Source organism: Protopterus annectens, chromosome 13.part0 (genome assembly GCF_019279795.1).
Source record: "Protopterus annectens isolate FY-2018-M chromosome 13.part0, PAN1.0, whole genome shotgun sequence".
In the NCBI taxonomy this organism is placed as follows: Eukaryota; Metazoa; Chordata; order Ceratodontiformes; family Protopteridae; genus Protopterus; species Protopterus annectens.
In genome coordinates, this window is record NC_056747.1 from 396,580,225 (window position 1) to 396,597,800 (window position 17,576).

Genomic DNA, 17,576 nt, shown 5'->3' on the forward strand with positions numbered 1-17,576 from the left:
CATTAGAAATGTACAACATAGACCACAGCACATGTGCACAACATGACAAAAGAGTCCACTGCACATGTAAAATATGGATCAGATCATGCAGTGGAGTGTGACACTAAGGAATACTGTTCATGTACAGCATAGCTACAGGCTACACTGCATATGCACAACACTGCAGCACACTGCAAATGCATAAAATGGCACCAGAGCATAGTGCATATGTACAACATGGCAAAAGAGCACACTGTACGTGCACAACATAGCCCCAGAGCACAGGGTATGTGCATAACATGGCAGAAGAGCACACTATACATGCATAGCATGGCACCAGAATGTAGTGCATGTGCACAACATGGCAAAAGGGCACATTACAAATGTACAACATAGACCACAACACAACCATGTGCACAACATGATAAAAGAGCCCACTGCACATGTAAAACATGGATCAGATCATGCAGTGGAGTGTGGTACTGAGGAACAATGTTCATGCACAGCATGGCTACAGGCTACAATGTATATGCACAAGACTGCAGCACAGCACACTGCAAATGCATACAATGGCACCAGAGCATAGTGCATATGTACAACATGGCAAAAGAACACACTGTACATGCACAACATGGCTCCAGAGCACAGTGCATATGTACAACATGGAGAAGGAGCAAACTGCACATGCACAACATGGCATCAGAGCATACACTGGGGTAGATGGTACAAAATTACCACCTAGGCAAAGGACAAATAATTATGTCACAAACTTTGGAAACAATGACCAGCACTGTGCAAAGTTAATAGTAAATGATATCAAATACTCAGACCCAGAGGATCTTCCCAATTTACTAGCAGATAAATTTAGCTCAAACTTCACCACCTCTCCCCTCCTACATTCCCACATGTACACCCCATGAATTTCATATGAACAAGTCCTCAAGCCACTAGCCAAGGCCAAGAAAACTGCTTCAATTGAGTTGGATAACACACCAGGCTGCTTACTGGTTATCCTGAAACAAGACCTATCAAACCCCATACAGAAGCTATTTAATTAAAACCTCCAAACAGGCTTTTTGTCAGACAAATGGAAGACAGCAGCTGACATCCCCATGCATAATGGTGGAGTGTCAATGAACCCAGGAAATTATAGTCCCATAGGTCTGTCCAGCCTCAACTGTTAGATTACTGGCAGGATCATTAAAAATAAGGACATAGATAACCTACAAACTCTTCAACCAAGCCAAATTAGACTTGTTAAGGGCAGATCTGGCCTACTAAAACTGACTTTCTTCTTTGAGAAGGTTACTGAAGCAATACAAGAGGGTAAATCAGTGTGCACACTGTATATCTGGACCTCGCAAAGGTATATGACACCAACTCACACTCAGATATGTCTTTAACACCACTGTGGCTACTAGGACAAAGGAGAGCTTGCTGCTGCAATTTATTAATTTCAGAAAAAGCTAAAATAAATGATTAAAGGCACCACTTCTTGCATTCAGACAGTCAGTTATGTATGTTATTTCTAGCACAGCTGTACTAACTTGGGCCATGAGATATGTTGCCTTTGTCTATTATGGCTGGAAGTGAGATACTGATTTCATGTGCAGACTTGGATCATCACTTCTTTATGTAATAATGTAACTATGCTCTGGGCTGTGCAGATGTGGACCATCAGTTCTTTATGTAATAATGCAACTATACTCTGTGCTGATGATGCCTAGATTTGGCTTCACCCCATTTGAGTTAGTCCCATCTACTCAGCTTCCCCCTTCAGCTCCATTTTGTTTTGAAGTCACCACACACATGAGATCCACCCCCTCATCCCTGCAATATTCTTAGCAGACACCTGTGCAGGATCAAATTAAAAAGCCTATGTGAGGTCCAGGCAGAGCCTGTTTACCAGTAATCCATTTTTATATTTTCTTGTAAACCAGTCATAAATCTGTATCAGGTTTGATTGACAGCTCTTTGTACCTATGATTGCATGTTGTTGCTGTTTGTCACCCTGGACATTATCATCCTCTAGGAAATCAGCTACCTTTCACCTACATCTTCAGTGACGTTTTCTTGTATTTTGAATGCTACAGTTCTTTGTGTAATTTCCATTTCCTATATATATTTACTTTATTCAAGCATTAACAATTCCTCTAGGCAGAATGATTACATTTGGATTATAAAAGGGAACCCACGTTCATTACACAAATTTAGTGCACTTATATTTGCTAGAAAATCATGCCCTGAAAAACAGTGTGCCTGCACAAAACACATTAATAAATAAATATGAATATAAGAAGATTACTTTTACATGGAAACGCTGCATTACATACTGAATATAAGTACAGATATACAGCAAAATTAGTGTATAAAGTAACAGTCTCAAAAAGGGCCACAAATACAGAAATGCAAACGACCTGCCAAGGATGCAGTCCCTGCTTATTAACTTTTCTCCCACAAGTGCAAGACTACACATGTCATTGTGTACATACTCACACACACACACACACGTGCACAAACCAACACTCTCCAATTATTTTCATTAGTTCAGTGCAAACACAAAATAACATTTATTACATTAGTCAAAGTGTTCAAATTAATATGTGCAAATATTAGTAATTTACTTTATGTAAATCCTATAGAATTCCTTTCTAGACTCAGAATAAGAATCAAACAGTCTTTTAAAAACAAAAGCACTTACATTATTGCCTAAATATAAGGTTTTCTTTAACAGTTTATTCTAACCTTGGATGAAGGAAATTAGCACCATAGTAAATTGTGTTTAATTCATGACCACCTTAAGAAACTGTCAGCTGGCATTAAAAATACCCAGTATCTGATTCTCTGCTGGGGAAGGTTCCAGTTATAATTTCTAGTTTTGTACATATTCATGTCTTGACATACAATTCTTTCTCTGGAAAGATCTGCTGCACTCTGAAAAGGCATTTAAATACCTCTGGCACCAAGGACATGTAGTGTTAGCTTTCCATATCCCACATTTACATAAGTAGCTACTAAACATATGAGCACTTCCCCATAATCAGTAACTCTTGGCTCCATTAGGCATCTAATATGCAGTAATGAAGTGCCTGAAAGCTGGTTATCTCCTTGAAGTGCTTTAATTTTATTTAGTGTAAAAACATCTGTGGGAGCTGACTGAATGCTGCCATCACAGTATACAAAAAAATATGCCAGCGCTCTGCACAATTCCAGCAGTAATGGCTGGTTCAGTATTCAGTTTGCTCCTACAGACAAACGCCACAAGAGATATAAATGCAATATCTATATAGATTCAGCTGACAATAAAGCTGTTTTGGGAAGTGAGCAAAAGAAAATGGATCTGTTGGTCCTTATACAAACAGAAAACTTAATCTGACATATAGCAGCCACCTTTTCCAATTGCACAACCACATGCATATGCAAGCACACACACAAGCAAACACATTTATAAAGCATCTCACTGCTGGTGCATGAAGGCCTGCTTTCATATAGATGAACAACATAGCAAAAGTTGTACAATTGTTCCTGACAATAAACAGTGTTGCTGTAAGCCTGATCTTTTAAGTCTTGGCCCCCATGACAGTGCAAAAAGTATTGCAACAGCTGTTCCTGTACATTTTCATTTCATCATCACCCTTCCTCAATGAAGTATCTCTTCCTGAAGTTGATCTTAATCAAGAGCGCTACATGCCAAGAATAATGCACTTCTGGTTTTCTTTTTGGTATTTCAGTTGAACAGCAGAGAGCTATCAAGATAAAAATGACCAAGGATTTTTTAATGACAATAACTATAAAAGTACTATTCCAGACTTACATTGCAAGAAAGCTGAAATGGGAAGGAAGTGTCTAGGTCACACAGTTAAGCACCGACAATTGCTCAATTACAGACTGCACAAAAATCAGTAACTATTAATGGGCAATTCTTTGCTCACCAGATGACCTTAAGTCATAATGAAGACTCATTTCAGGTAAAGCAGTTAGGGACTAAGAAGTCCATCCATCCATCCATCCATCCATCCATCCATCCATCCATCCATCCACAGCCCCTTTTTCCCATTTTTTGCACATAGAGCCGGGATGTCACTTCAAGAGTGACAACTATCTGGAGGCAAGGTTTACACCACCAGATGGCAAGCCTGCCATGGTAGTTCTTCAACACCACACAATCACATGTACACTCACATATGTGGCCAATTTAGAGTGTCCAGTCTACCTACTACATGTCTTTAGAATAAGCAGCTAAAAGGTTTAGCAATGTACCTGACTTTTAAATTTCACAAACTGTGCATTGGTCTGTGAATTAATCAAAACTTGAATAACCTATAACAGCTGAATAATAGCATAATCTGCTATGCATCAGTGTCAAATCAACTTGTCTGTGGAGTTACTGCAGTTTGAACATCGTTCTGTTCATTTCACAGCACCACTGTCACTGAGTGCAGCACAGCACTGTTCATACATTACTAGGGCAGTGCTTATTAACACCTAGATGGACTCATGGAAACCCACTTCTGCATGTAGTAAAGTGACCAGTCCCAGCTCATGGATGGTAATGCAGCTGTATGGAGTTTCCTAAATGATGAAAGCTGCAAGCAGATGGAAAGACAACTAATCAGCAACATGGAAAGCTGTATTAAAAACACCAGTGCACCACTGCGTTCCTTTACTATCAAACAAGTAATCATAAAGTACAGTTGTGTACAATAAATATAGATGTTCGAGTGTATTCACTGTTGCAGTCATTACATTTAGGGTTATCTGCTTGCAGGTAGCCCTCAGTCAGCCTGATTAATAAAGTATTGGGTCCTGCATCAGTTGCTGTCCCTTCTTCCATGACGTCAGGTCGTCAGAGGTATAAAACATGCAGCCAACACCATTACATCAGATTTTCTTGACCCAGATGTCAGGTGCCCCCCTAATGTGAAGCAATTAAATATAAAAATACAAAGATATACCTCCAACAAAAAAGCAAATACACCAAAAAGGCTTTTAAGTATAGTAAAGGAAAGTAGAGGTATAGTCAAAAAAAGTTAGGGGGCTGGAGGGAGGGTAACCAGGACTGCAACAGTGAATACACTCGAACATCTACATTTATGGTAAGTTTACACAACTGTACTATGTTCTTCATGTTTCACTGTTGCAGTCATTACATTTGGGTAGATTCCCAAAGCTATGGTTGGGAGGAGGAATTTAGATAGCATTAGGGCCAGCTATAAGGCCCTGCAAGACTGCAGTGGCAAAGCCAGCTCTGGATTTAGAGAAAATTGGCAAATGATAATGCTTGATGAAGGTATGTACAGAACTCCAGGTAGCAGCTTCTAGGATGTCCCTAGTAGGGACGCGTCTGAGAAAGGCTGTAGAGGTAGATGCAGCCCTGGTGGAGTGAGGTCTAATCCCCTGGGGGATAGGTTTTCCACGGTGCATATAGCAGAAATGAATGCAATGGCTCATCCATTTAGAAATGGTTTGCTTTGAAATAGCCTTCCCCTCTGCCCCTGCAGCAAATGCCACCAGCAGTTTTCAGATTTCCTTTGAGGTTTAGTCCTGTCCAAGTAGAATCTAAGTTGTCTGTTTCACATCTAAGGAATGCAGTATCCATTCCCCTTTATTCTGTGGATTGGGAAACAAGGTTGGCAAGTGAATGGACTGATTAAGAGCCACACTGGATACCACCTTGGGCATGAAGGATGGATTGGTTCTGAGGGACACCCAGTCCACATGAAAGATATTGAAAGGCTCCACTGCCATAAGGACCTGTTATTCAGATACCCTTCTAGCTGAAGTGATTGCTAAAAGGAAAGCTGTTTTCCAAGAAAGAAATTTTAAGTCTGCAGTAGCAGCTGGCTCGAAAGGAGGTAGAGTGAGTTTCTCCAAGACAAAGTTAAGGTCCCAGGCTGGGGTTGGAGCTCTCCTGGGTGATCTCAAATATTTGGCCCCTCTGAGGAACTGCTTGAGCAGTGGATGAGAGAAGAGGGGAGGTTCTGTGTTATAATGAGCTGAAATGGCTGAGGCATGGATTTTAATGGAGGAAAAAGACATGACCTTGTGAAGCATCTCAGTTAAGTATTGTAAAATCTGAGGTAAATTGGGCGCTGCTGTGCTCATCCCTTGAGATTGGTTCCAGGCACAGAATCTTTTCCATTTTTCAGCATAAGATTTTCTAGTACTAGGCCTCCTTGCTTCGAAAATTATATCCATCACATGTTTTCTGAGGGTGGGTAAAGGAGAGATTAAGTAATTAGCCAGGCTGCAAGGTTCAGTGTTAGAAGCTGAAGGTGCAGAATCTGGTTCTCCTGCTGAGACAGCAGGGAAGGAGTCTGTGGCAGGTGCCATGGAGATAACTGTGACACACTGCACAGGAGGGGGTACCAGTGTTAGCACAGCCAGTCTAGAGCAATCAAAATCATCCTTGGTTTGTCCTGCTTGATTTTTAGTAGTATTCTGGAGAGCAGAGGCAGAGGGGGGAAGGCATAGACTGATAGGTTTTTCCAGCTGAAGGACAGAGCATCCACTTTCCAGGCTTGCTTGTTGGGAGTCCTTGTGCAACATTTGTCCAATTGGTAGTTCTGGGGAGAGGCAAACAAGTCTATATCTGGGCTCCCCCATTTGCTTGTCAACATGTAGAAAATCCTTGGTTCCAGTTTCCACTCGTGTGGGTCCATGAGGTTTCTGCTTAGTCTGTCTGCCAGTGTATTTAATTTTCTTGGCAGGAATTGAGCTTGTAGGTGCACTTGGTAGCTCAAGGCTGTGTTCCACAATGCCATGGCTAGTCTGCAGAGGGGGTAAGAATGTGTACCCCCCGCTTGTTTATGTACCACATAACAGTGGTGTTGTCCATCTTTACCATTAGTTGTCCTGGAAGAATGTGGTCCTTGAAGGCTGTCAGAGCATTCTGTACAGCTAACATTTCTTCTTGATTGATATGCAGGTGCATTTGACTTGGGTTCCATTTGCCCTGAATGCACTTCCCTGCCAGGTGAGCCCCCCCATGCATATTCTGATGCGTCTGTTGTTAGGGTTTGGGTGGCAGGGGTGGTGTGAAAGGTAGTCCCTTGTTTTGGTGGCAGGCCTCTGCCCACCAAAGGAACTCTAGGTGTAGGCAAGGTATGATAGGAATCATTGTTTCTAGGTCTTGAGAATGTTGACACCATAGGCTTTTTAGATACCACTGTAGTTTCCTCATATGCAAACTTGCATATGAAATTAGAAGAATGTTGGAGGCCAAGAACCCCAAGGCTTGCAGTATTTGTCTTGCAGATAGCAGGAGTTTTGTGGCCACTTGTTTGAAGTAGGTTGTCAAATGAATTTGTTTCTCTGGTGTGAGGTAAGCCATCTGGGAAGTTGTATTCAAGCTTGCTCCCAGAAATATAATTTGTTGACAGGGTACCAGGTGTGATTTCTTTTTGTTTATGGTGTACCGAAGACAAGTTAGAACCCTTTGTACAAATGCCAGATAATTCAAAAGTATGTCCTGGCTTCCTGCCTGAATAAGACAATCGTCAAGGTATGGGTATATTTGAATATTTCTTTGCCTGCAAAATGCAATAATTGGAGCTAGGCACTTTGTGAATACCCTGGGCGCAGTAGATAAGCCAAAGGGCAGTGCAGAGAACTGATAGTGCATGTAGCCTGCTTTGAAGCATAGGTATCTTCTGCAAGATTACCTGATAAGGATGTGCAGGTATGCTTCTTTTGAATCTAGTGTTGCCAACCAGACATCTTTGCCTAGCATAGGAAGTAATTGGTGAAGAGTCAGCATCTTGAATTTTGGAATCTCCAAAAAGGTGTTTAGAGTAGACACGTCCAGGATAGGACACCATAAATTGTCTTTTCTGGGTACCAGGAAAAGTCTCGAGTAGAAACCTTGTCCCAGTTGAATAGCCCCCATGCGTAAGAGAGAAAGTACTTGTTTTTGGCCTCTGCCCACTGATTTGGGGGTAGGTCTGGCAACCCGCTTGGTGTTGGCAATGTGTGGAAGTGAAATCTGTATCCCTGGGACAATATATTTAAAACCCATTTGGCCTGGGTAATGAGTTCCCAATTCTTTGCATGAAGAGCAATCTTTCCCCCCAAAGGGGCAGTGAGTTGATAAGTGCTTGGAAATTTTAAAATAAGTCATTGAGACAGTTTACCATAGGGGGGAGTCTTATTATTCCCAGATTTAGAAGTGGAGGCCCCCCACTGCTTAGTTCTGTGTGTCCCCTGGGACTGAAACCTGGGGTTTTTGCTGTGTCTGGGTTTGGCTTGAGAAGACCTGAAAGGGGTTGGAAAGGACCAATTCTTAGAGGGCCAGTGCCTACTAAATCTAGGAGGCTGAACTTGTAAAAAATATTTAACAATTTGCATAGATTTAGCTTTATCTTCCATCTTTTTTAAGAACTTCCTCAGCCTTATTGCCAAACAGGTGGTCCTGATTTAAAGGAGCGTCCAACAATTTAGCTTTAACATGATCAGGCAGAGATTGCTCCTTAAGCCAAGCATGCCTTCTGAGCACATACCCAGTAACAGCAGCCCTGCAAGAGGCCTCTAATAAATCAAAACCACATTGCAAAGTATGTTTTCCAACTTGTTCATCAGAATGCATTAAATCCTATAATTCTTTATTTTCCACACAGTCAGGAATCAACATCATTTTCTGTTTAAGCAGTCCAATAACATGTTGCTGATACTTTAACATATGAAACTGGAAGTTTAAAGCCCTAATGGCCAAGGTTGCAGAAGTGTAAACTGTCTTACCCCATCTATCCAGCACCCTGGAGTCTCTATCAGAAGGGGCAGGATTTTTAGCAGTAGAAGCCTTAATGCCCTTGGGCCCCTGTGAAACAATCTCTGGATCTGCAATAGGATTTTTAAAAAGGAACTTGTGGGACTCAGGGACCCTGTAGTATCTGTCAGGTTGTCTGGGAGCAGGAGGCAGGGAATCAGGGGCCAAACTAGATTCCGAAAAAGCATCATCAGCAATGTCTAGTGCAGGAATAATAGCTAAAGGCCTATGCTGAGGTAGGAGAAGGAAATCCCTAAGCCTCTTTTTTGAATCAGAAAAATCCTGGCTTTCCCAGTGGAAATGCTCCCTTAGAGTATGTAAGGTTTCCCTAAAAGAAAAATCCTCAGGAGGGGAAGCAGAGGGAATGGAGTCCTCTGCATCAGAATCTTCATAAGTAGATAAGGGCAAATCCAGATCATCAAAAGAATCAGAAAAAACAGACTCCTTATCGGAAGATTCATAATCAACTTCAGTCCTAGGCCTCTTAGAAGGGGGGGGGGGGGTTGGCTACCCCTGATCAGAGTTATTAGATCTTCAACCATTCTTATCATTTGTTTTTTAGGCATAGAGGCCTGAGCATGTGGCCTGGGCATAGTTTTTTTAGGCATGGATCGAGATTTAGGCCTAAGTAAAGACAGAGGCGTTGGTTTAATATGCAAGTCCATAGGCCTGAGTACATCCTCAGAAGCCAGTGCCTGCACAGCTGCTCCAGACCCATCCAAGGTAGAGACATCCGTGGGTTCCATAGTTGAAGCATCTCGCGGCATACCGGACTCTGAATGGGTCTCAGTAGAGGCCTGCGAATCAGAAGTAGCGGGTATCAGGGGCTGCGATAGCGCCTCACTGAGTACCGGCGAACTGGTGACTGGCTTAGGAGAAGCGGCGTTGGCAGTTTTGGACCTTGGTAGCCTGTATCTGTCTTTATCTTGGTGTTTTTTCAGAATCCTGGTAGTCGGATGGCTAACTGATGATATTTCTGGATAATTAAACCGAGAACCGAAATATTTAGAGGCGAAAATATACCGACGACAGATAGTGCGCTGATTAAATAAAGCACAAAACTAACAGCAAGGTACATCATGGTCAGGGCCTAGGCAAGGAATACAGTACAAATGAAAATCTTTATGAGGTATTTGCTTTCCACAAGTAATGCAATTATTAACTTTTACTGACATCGTTAAGGAGCAAGAAAAAGTTTCCCTAACAGGGTACTTAGCTTTAGTTGAAGACTTCGGTTCTGAAACTCGAAAACAATAATTTCAGGAGTCGGCCGACCGGCACTTGCGAACTGCTTCTGCTTTGGGCACCGCATGGCAAGAAAGACTGATGTAATGGCGTCAGCTGCATGTTTTATACCCCTGATGACCTGACATCATGGAAGAAGGGACAGCAACCGACGCAGGACCCAAGACTTTGTTAATCAGGCTGACTGAGGGCTACAAGCAAGCAGATAACCCCAAATGTAATGACTGCAACAGTGAAATACGAAGAACATCATCACAGCCACTTGGGTGTTACTGATTTCATATCTTAGGACAAATTCCTGCTGCTTTATTTTGTTAGACCTCTGCACTAATTGGAGTTGTAACATTCATGTGATCAATCTAGTCATGTAATCTGCCTCGCTATGTAAGTTATTATTCCTCGGCCTAAATATCACAGTCTGCTTAGTCAGCTTGTTATTATATGAGAAGAAATGTGTACCTTCTGGATGGTTGACCCAGCCCTCTACAAAGTGAAGATCATTTGACAGTGAACAGAGTAGAACAGTTCTTTTCTTCTTAGCAGAGGGTGGGGCAGGGAGGGAGGTGCAGGGAGGTTTTCACCCCTGTTAAAACTGTTTTTTTTTCTTTAGTTTTGCATGCACTGAGGTTAAGCACAGTACATGCACAACAATGTATTAATGCTTGCATTGTTGACTTTAGTAACATCGATATTCGTGTCTGCCAATTTAATTAAGTAGATCTCTCTCTCTCTCATAGGTTCATAGGTGTGTACTAGGTTAATGGCCCTGGAGCCTTTATAAGCCTAACCCATAGGATTACCCTGGCATCGTGCCACCCAACCTTAGTTCCTAGTGCCTCTGTCGAGCAGAGCCAGTGGAGTGATCCCTGGGGTGAATTTTCTATTTCCCATCAACTCATCAAGATTTCTCTTGAAGAGGGCCAGTGAGGTGCTCTGCTTGACATGTATGAGAAGTCTATTCCATAGCATGGGCAGTCTCTGGGTTATGAACCTGTCCCTCCAGCATGTTCTGTTGATTGTAGTAATGAGGCTGAGCTCTCTGGAGTGTGTGGTGCAGAGGGATTAGGATTTCTTTAGATGTAGCATTTCTAACAGAGCTGGGTCAGACATGGTTTTGTAAGTCAAGCAGACATCGCCTCTAAGTAGGCAATATGAGACAGAGAATAGTTGGAGTTTGTTGAGTCTGTCCATATAGGACAAGTGTTTAAGGCCTAGGATCCTCTTTGTGAGGTACTTTTGCAGCCTCTCCAGTTGTTGCAGGTGTCTAGTGAGGTACATGCCAAATGGGGTATTGTACTCGATGACTGGCCTAATGAGGGAAGAGTAGCGGGAGATAGTGACCTCTTTCTTTCTGGATGTAAAACCCTTAGCAATAAGATGTGCCACATAGAAAGACTTTCTGACCACAGGGGCAACATAGCGGTCAAAGGAGAGGTTGCTGTCAACCTGTGTTCCCAGATCTCTTATAACGCCTTCTGTGTTCAGTGGACTACCATCAATGTAGTAATTCAAGGGAACTGGGTTTTTCCCAAGGGGGATGACGACAAATTTTTTTGGCATTGAGCTTAACAGCTATAGTGTCTCTCTTTATATATATATATAAATATATATATATATATATATATATATATATATATATATCCCATTTCACTGAGACCATATCACCTAATTTTCAAAATACTGAAAATTAATTTGACTGAATCTCATTTCACTGAATTATAAGCTATAGACCTGATGTGGGTTTCTATTCACCTTTAACTTGTTTGTGATTGAAAGAATTTCTGTAACTTACAGTGCTGAGTGTCAGAATACTGATAGCAATGTAGAAAGTGGTGTTGCAGTGTTTTTAAATGTAGGTATGTATCTTTACATTTGTACAGGAAGTATCTAAAGTAATATGGTGGATGCTTTGTGCATTTCCAGCAGTAGTGGCAGTATGTAGAGTATTGTGAGGCAAGTAAAAGGTATATGCCCTTTTCCCCACTGTAGTGCGATCTTGGAGTTAGTATATATAGTTAGGGGGGTGTGGGGGTGTAGCTCTCCACTTAATTTGGTTTTATACTGTCTGGTTTATGTTAAGAGGATAAGTAAGTAGTTTTTAAGTTGTTGAAAGAGGTAGTCAGTGTTGTGAGTGTGTTTGTCTATGGTTTCCCATTTAGTCTTTTGAAATTTAGCATTGTAAGTTGTTGGTGAAATGAGATTCAGTGAAATGAGTTGTCAGTATTGTGAAATTTAGGTAATTTGGTCTCAGTGAAATCAAAGTCAGTGAAATGGTATTTCAGTGATCTGAAGTAGACCCATACAGCTATATATATATATATATATATATATATATATATATATATATATATATATATATATATACATTTTATATGTGTGTGTGTGTGTGTGTACAGTATGTTATAACATACTTGTACAACTGAACTGTGAATATTTGCATTTTTATGATGTCTTGTAAACAGCACAAGAAACAGAAGTCTGCCTATAGGAATAAACAATAACTGGTCCCTATTACAATTAATACCATATGGCATTGTATTGCTTCAGCTCTCTGTAAGTATGTTAATGTGAAATATGGTTTCTTAGTAAGTCTGAAAAACAGTTCTGACTATTACTGTCCTCCACAAACACATCTCTCAATTGTCCCTGATTTTGCAGAACATTTAGTCTCATATTTTTGCCCTGTCCCCTAAAAAATGTTTGATCTTTCTGGTCAATCACTCATTCAGAATTATAATCAGTCAATAACGCCCGATATTAGACTTTCATACTTTCAGTCAGAAAATGCACGTTCATGAAAATCTTGTTGCTCTATTAATTTTTTTAATTGAATTAAAATAATATTTCAAACTTGTCCTTGATTTCAGGCCTTCCCCACTTCCCAAATTATTTTTGGCTATACAGAGAGAAATTGATAGGTGTGTCTGCAACGCAAGCATGGCTTCCATATATGAAAAGGAAAATATTTTGTTGTTTGGGTAATGCATATCTGCACTACTAATGCACTGCTGAGGAAATATGTCTTACCCCATCTGCTTTAACAGTATATTTCCTGTATTAAACATTTCTTGTGGAGCTACTTAACAGTGAGAAAAGGTCAATATCAATGTGAAAATGGAGCTTCCATGAATTCATTATTCACCTGACTTTGAACAGAATATAAATAAATGTTAACTACATGCTGTCCTATACTCAGGGGCAACTGGTGCAGCCCCATACTCTTCCCACATGTGGTGCAAGCCAATATTTGCCTTGAGTCCATCAAACCAATGGAAGAAACTTCTGATTTCTACATGCCCCAGATTATTATTTGGTTGAGCATGTGATGGAAAATGGAAAAAAGTGTTGCAAGTGCTCTCTGGAGTTTCTTCAAAACAACTCAGCAAATACAATGATCCCTCTATTCACATTCACTTAGCATGGCTGCTGTTACCCTCCCCCACATGCACAATAAATATTTGACTTGAAAAGCTTCTTTTATGGGGTTCAGTTGCAAGGTAGACCAGCCAGAAGCATGCATACACACTGGCTAGCACCCCAGTCACACATCGAAACCTCTGTGATCTTGTCTGATTGGTTAGCTCACTAAGCTGAAGTAACCAGTCAGTCAAGGTGACAACTGCCTGTGGTTTGATCTTTTTATATCCTCATCTTGGTAAAAACGGACTAAGCAGGAACTAATATTTTACATGTTTCTTACTTTGAGACGTAAGACATCTGAGCCCTACAGGGCAGTTGCAGTATCTGTTGATTCTCTGTTCAGCAATTCAACTTAGCTAAAGAAACGCTGATTAAGTGGGTCTATATAAATGGACAGGTTGTTATAGGCTAACCACATACAGCAAAGCAGTCATCTGTAGAAAAATAGTCTTTATCCTGCTCATCAGTGCTACTTTTCTATGAATAATTCCATAATAACAATAATAACATTTACTGACTATAGTTCTGAGAAGCTACCTTATGGCATTCCCCAACATGCTAACTATTGCATTTCATGCATGTATGAACCAGTACATTAATTTTAAATACGTATTGTTAGATTACACTGTTGTCTGTTGCTGTTATATGCTAACTTACTAGTACAGATACTGTACCTCTAGAAAAATAAACCCCTAAAAACATAGGAGAAAGGAAAACAAAAGTGTATGTTTGAGGACATTCTAACTTCCCATCACCATTTTATCTAAAACCAAACAGACGTTCATGTGTTGTGTTATAAATAAAAAAAAGCTCCAATGTATTTAGTTCAGTTTTTGCTTCCTACTTGTTAAGTTATTTGAATATAGTTATACCCAATGAAGTAGGAAAAATAAAGATAATTGTGGTTGAGCTTGAATAAATTATGAAAAAATTGTAACTGAGACAACTTTAAACTTTAATAATTGTTACTTTCGAAGTGCTTTGTTACCACATTGTTCTTAGAAGGCTTAATAAAAACCTCACCATTTCTGGTTATGGTGTTTTACAGTGTCAGACTTTCAGATGAAAATGACTTAATTTTAATTGGCAATTAAACTGTGGCAAGTCAGTAGGACTGAGTGTGTAAGTGCAAAAGCAATATGTGTGTGTGTGTGTGTGGGGGGGGTGTGTGGGAGTGTGTGTGTGTGTGTGTGAGTGTCTTCTTTGTGAATAAGTATGGGAGGGCAGGGATATGGATGGGCAAATACTTCAGGTCAGATTTAGAGCAAAATTATATATCTAATGCAACATTATGCTTCCTCTAACAGCTTACATCCACAAAGCGATCTCAGGTGCATAAGTTAAACACATCACATATGTCCATGACAGTACTCATATTACATCCCAGTGTACCTTCTGACCACCCAACAGTGACTTTTAAAATCACAATAGTCACACTCTTATCCCAAATATAATAAGTCAAAGTAGTTTTAATTATGCTTATATTCTGAAATAACATCCTTTCTAAAATGCTACAGTCACTCCATCACAACTTCATCCCAGTCAGTTTTCACCAAGTAAAAATTGTACTTTGATGAATACATCACTCTGTTTCATACTTTAAATAGACTAATATCTATAATGTCTCCTTCCTAATGTTTAAAGTTCATCCACAATAGAAAAAAGTCTTAAATATTTTCCTGAAGTTTAACTGATATCAATAACATTTCCTTCCAAAAGTTTAAGGTTCCATTCTCATGAATGATGATTGTACACGTGCTAATTTAACTTAATTTCCAAGTGGTATGATTCATAGGTGTTAGTTAAATATCTACTCTGGCCAAAAACTACTGCCTTTATTTTTCATATAATATGTTTCAGCTCAGTATTTCCTGTTTGCCCTCAGAGTGTGTGCCAGGATTGACCATCTAGCATCCCTGAAAGATGTATGTTTTCCTTTCCTCTTTCACTGGTCACACAGCACCTATGTCTGTGCAACTAGCACCCATTTGGATGGATCATGTATCTAACTGACCACACTGAAAAAGACCTGGGGGGGGGGCATAATGTGTTTGTCTTGAGCATACAGAATGACGACAGATTAATTACATAAACTTACAGTCACACTCCTAAGTTTCTCCGCACCCATTGTAATTGCCTCCACATGTTCAGTTGCTGTATACAGCTCCACCTTGATTTAGAGCCAACAACCTTCAGCCCTGTCTAAAGTGATACTGCAGAATTTAGGGGATCTTTGTAATCTCTTTGTAAGCAGCATATTCATTCTTTGCTGAGTATTTGGAAGTTTGACAGGGAATTTTCTTTGTGTTTTAGAAGTGGTGTTGGGGACTTCCCAGTAACAATACGCATGTGAAACAATTTCTGAAAATCCCTTTCCACTAACTTTTTTAAACAGTATTGGGTTTGGCATGGGGTGCTAATGTCACTGGTTACTAGTAAAAACCAAAAGTATAATTTATGGTTGTTTTACATATCACACTTCACAAAGATTATTGTATCTGGAAAACTACTTGATAGGGTGTGTGACTTAAGTGTTATTTAAGAATGTTTGGAATTACTAACCATGGATCTGGTAGCTTAGCACAGAGGATTAAGGTTACGAGCAGCTAATGAGGTTCATCTTAGTCCTGGGTTCAAGTGCTGCAATTTCCACTTAACTCTGAACAAGTCGTATACACAGGCAGTCCCCTCAGGCAATTCACTTGTGCCTGCCCAGTTTACCCAATTAAATAAATAAAATGATGGAAAAGCTCATGAAGAATTTTTATACTTTAACAAAACAGCTCTTCATAAAGTTGAATGAAAAAATGAGACGGTTAAGGGAGTTATTTTATAGCAGAGATGGCAACTTAAGCATTTCAGAAGAGTTCAGTAAATGAACCTTGTGATTTTTTTAGTAGATGTCATCCTAGTAAGCAGCACATTACAAATATTTAAACTGTTTGTAAGACACTGTGTAACAGATGCAGGTGTGGAACTACAGTACATGCAGACAATCTGTCAGTGTTAATGCAGTGTACAGGCTGCAATGACACATCTAATATACTAAAAATGCAACATCTAAGGTCATGTTTGTTGTAGGGGTAGTATGCATACCTCTCATCATCTTAGTGCAAGAAATCTTGACAGAGCCTAACAAAATGGGGGGATAAAGGCAAAAATTAGGGACAAATTTTAAATATTCCTCTTATAAACTTAGAAAGTTGCTAGAGTAACAGGGTTTGTGTTAACATACATTTTCCGTAGGATTTGAAGTCTGAAATGCTAATGTATGTCATTATTTGGTGACTTTAATCCACACATCATCTTAGTGATTTGCCAGAAAACTAGACATATTATGAGAAACACACTAAAACATGAGGCAAAAAATCTGGGCATTCTGTGAAAATCTGGACAGTTGAGAGGTTTGGTTCTATGTCACCTTAAGTATTGTTTTGCACTTTTAAGCACTCTTCATCACTTTAGTTTGGCTCATTTTTCATCTTAATATCTTATTTAATTTGCCTTTAAGTGATTCTTCAAATAATTTCTTCAGTTTGTCTGTCCACTGAAGACCAGCTATCCAAGCCTAGACACATAACATCAGTGCTCTGGAACATTTTTTACAGGACTGCTCTTGGTTTCACTGTTTTGTGTTTTTGTTTTTAATCTCTGGGCAGTTACATTAAGTTCACTCTTTCCTATGCTTATGCATTTACACTGTTGTTGATTATGCCATTTGTTCAAATATGTTGACCCCTAAGATTGAAAGTATGTGAGTCTCAGTCAAGGGCAGTTTGGCATGAAATGAAGAAAATCTTGCAGGTTAAGCTTATTGAAGAATCTAATAATGAGTGGTGCAGCCCTAGTGTTCTAGTGCCAAAGCCAGACAAAAATGTTATGTTTTACAAGGACATTAGAAAACTCAATAGCATCTCCAGACTTGGCAGCTACCCCATGCCAAGGGTAGATGAGCTGATTCACAGGTTAGGGAATACGAAATTCCTGACCACCCTTGAGTTTGAAAAGAAAATTACTGGCAAATCGCATTAAGGGATAAGGCCAAATTAAAAACTGTCTTTCAACCCCTGATGGTTGTGTTCCAGTACTGAGTTTTCTCAACTGGTCTTCATGGGGTTCTGGCTCCATTGTAATGCTTAATGGCCTGTGTGCTCAAGCCACACAATTT

The 17,576-nt window shown here is 40.0% G+C and overlaps 1 protein-coding gene across 2 annotated transcripts in view; it reads right to left on the reverse strand.

The window, feature by feature from the left end:
- The window catches only part of MATK (megakaryocyte-associated tyrosine kinase), a 716,676-nt gene that overhangs the window by 419,126 nt on the left and 279,974 nt on the right, over positions 1 to 17,576 (reverse strand). The gene's annotated exons all lie outside the window — the stretch shown is intronic.